The sequence below is a fragment of the Moschus berezovskii genome, chromosome 16 (genome assembly GCF_049115385.1).
Source record: "Moschus berezovskii isolate FMDL1 chromosome 16, NW_MosBer_1.0, whole genome shotgun sequence".
Classification (NCBI taxonomy): domain Eukaryota; kingdom Metazoa; phylum Chordata; class Mammalia; order Artiodactyla; family Moschidae; genus Moschus; species Moschus berezovskii.
Window position 1 is genome coordinate 41,648,612 of NC_142475.1, and position 3,106 is coordinate 41,651,717.

At 44.0% G+C, this 3,106-nt stretch overlaps 1 pseudogene; it reads right to left on the minus strand.

Moving 5' to 3' along the window:
* Positions 1-1,794: 1,794 nt before the first annotated feature.
* Positions 1,795-2,685, minus strand: LOC129560151 (putative MAGE domain-containing protein MAGEA13P pseudogene; annotated as a pseudogene).
* Between the last annotated feature and the right edge of the window lie 421 nt (positions 2,686-3,106).

A 3,106-nucleotide genomic window follows, 5' to 3' on the forward strand; every position in this document is an offset into this window, starting at 1 on the left:
CAGGTCTCATTATATAATGTATTACAAGTAAATGTGTTACAACTTCACTTTATGTTTTTCTGACCACATTACACTATTTCAGTTTATTTTCCATACATGTTGGGCCAAAAGAACTATATTTGTAAATAAGGACAGCAAATAAGGAACAGCTCTATGCATATACTCCTTTTAATCACTGCCATAAATCTCCATGATTTAGGAATTACTGAGGAATTGCTAAATAAAAAACTGCAAGTGAGATTATGTAAAACTGACAGAATTGCAAGGAGTAAATATTTAACAGCAAGGCAGAGGAGGATCCATAGATCTAAGACTTTTTTCCAAAAGTAGAATCTTGCTTTGAAGTGAAATCTTTTTTTTTTCACTCATTCAATGTGTTTAATAAATTCCATATAGGTACCAGAAAGAGTGTTAGGGAATATAAGTGTTAATGAAGCTTCCATTCCCAAAAAAGAAAGAGGCAACAAGCAAATAAATGAGCGTGGTCATTTTGGGTAGTGATACACAAATAAAACTATGTGATAACCTAGAGGGGTGAGTTGGGGTAGGAGGCAGAGGAGGTTCAAGAAGAGGGGGATATATGTATATTTAAGGGCTTCCCAGGTGGCACAGTGGTAAAGAATCTTCAGGCAGCACAGGAGACATAGCAGACTTGGGTTCAATCCTTGGGTTGGGAAGATCCCCTGGAGTAGGAAAAGGCAACCCACTCCAGTATTCTTGCCTAGAGAATCCAGTGGACAGAGGAGGCTGGTGGGCTACAGTCCATGGGGTCGCAAAGAGTCGGAAATGACTGAGCATGCATGCATGTATACTTATGGTTGATTCATATTGTTCTATGGCACTAGTCAATACAATATGTAAAACAATTACACTCCAATTAGAATTTTAAAAAATAAATTCTAAATGTAACAATAAATAAAAATAGCATCATTTTAAAAAATAGGGAAATATGATATTAGAGTGAGTGGGCATGAGGGTAGGGTATTTGGCTAGACTTGAAGGCCTCTCTAAGGAGATATTTAAATTGAGATAAATGACAAGAAGTGGCAAACTCTGTAAAGATATGATGGCAGCTTGTCCTAGGCAGAGGGAACAGAGTGAAAATGCCCTCAGGCAAGAATATACTTGGTAAACTCAGAGATCAGACGCAAGGCCAAGTGACTGTAGCGTAAGGAGAGGTGGAGCACAGTAGATGGAGAAGTCAGACGGGCAGGCAGCGGTCAGTTCATGTAGGATCTTGAAGGTGATGAGCAGTCATTACATTTATTCTAAGTGCAGCGGGGAGCCTTTTGGAGGGTTTTAAGCCTAGGAACAACGTGTTCTGATTAATGAACTTCAGGGGTCATTCTCTCTGCTGTGCAGAGATTAAATTCTAAGGAACAAGATCAGGAGTTGGCAGGCCAAGGAGAGGGCTATGACAGTGGTTCAGGTTTGATATTACCGTGACATACTAGGCAGTGAAGATGGACAGTGAAGTGGATGGACAGAAGTTTGTCTGTTTTCTGGAGCTAATTGAACTTTATTCAACAATATTTGGGGGGAAAGTAAAAAATAAAGATAAATGTCCAAATCACCCATATACAACAGATGCAAAGATGCTATACACTTCCCTTCAGATCCACCCTGGTCCTTCACTATGTAGAATACTGGCTGCTGTCTTCAAATGAAGACTGAATAAACTGTTCCTGACTTCACTCGGGGCAAGATAGTCTGCTGGGTGTGACACTGGAACTTTCACTGGCCGTGATAGTAGTATCATCCCGGGGGCAGCTCTGGCCTGGGCGCTCTCATCTCTCAAACTTCCTTATACCAGAATGAGAAGGAAGTGGAGTCAGTCCCACCCACTGATTTTGGCAAAAAAATTCCAGAACTTTCATCTTGCTGGCTTCAGCATAGGCCCTTAGAATCCATAGGAATCCATAACCTGCAGGATCACTGTCAAGACACTTGCCAATAATCTAGATACTGTTCCTTCATCAAATCATTATTGATGAGTTTACTGGGTTCCCCATAGATGGAATCCTTCTGCCCAGCATACAGCCCCATCATATTCAACACTTCCCAGATTTTCTCCTCAGAGGCACAGTTCCCCTCCATGAAGGTCATACCCAGGATAAGTATCAGGAGACTGGTCTTGGGCATGCCCTGGTCATCACACAGCCTCTTGTCATAGCTGAGGGTGAGTGATTTGGCAAGGTCATAGGAGTGGCTGGTGGGGTCTACTTCTTTCACTTCAGTGCCAGAGACAACCTCCGTACACTCACAGACTTTGCTGAAGATCACAGGGAAGTTGTCCTTGTGCTCTCCGATGACACTCCTCAGCATTTCTGCTTTGGGGGTGGATTCCTCTGTTACATATTTGATGCACAGAAACTGTACCAGTTCAGTCACCTTCTTGTTTAGTTCACGACTGAGCAAGAATTGGGGATCTCGTGGAGCCTCGGAGATGCTGGGGCCCTCCTCTTCTTGGCTTCTGAAATTTTCATCAGATTGACTCAGTAAAGAGGCTGTGGTGGCAGCGGGTGAGAAGCAGGCTCTCTGAGAACCCTGGCGAGCACTCAGTGCCCCAGTGGCAGGCACCTCCTCTGGGGTGCCAGAGATCAAAGGAGTGAGGGAGGAGACGAGGGGGTGGAGGGAGAACAGCTGGTGAAGGAGAAGGAGGTCGTGGAGGAGGAAGAGGTGGAGGAGTTAGCCTCTTCCTTCCTAGGAGCCTGCACACTTTCAAAGGCCTTTCTAGGCCTTTTGGGGCCTGAAGAACTTCCTCAAGCTTGCAGTGCTCACTTTTCTGATCCAGGTACATGATGACTTGTGTTGGAGATGACCAACAGGAGGGTGGGACCAGCTCTCCTCTCTAGGGGTGCTCACACATGTCATGGGCTCCTGTTTTCCTGGTTGGCCTGAGGCCTCATAAGTGAAGTGCAGCTATGGTTTTTCCAGTAGTCATGTATGGATGTGAGAGTTGGACTATAAAGAAAGCTAAGTGCCAAAGAATTGATGCTTTTAAACTGTGGTGTTGGAGAAGACTCTTGGAGTCCCTTAGACTGCAAGGAGATCCAACCAATCAATCCTAAAGGAAATCAGTTGTGAAAATTCATTGGAAGGACTG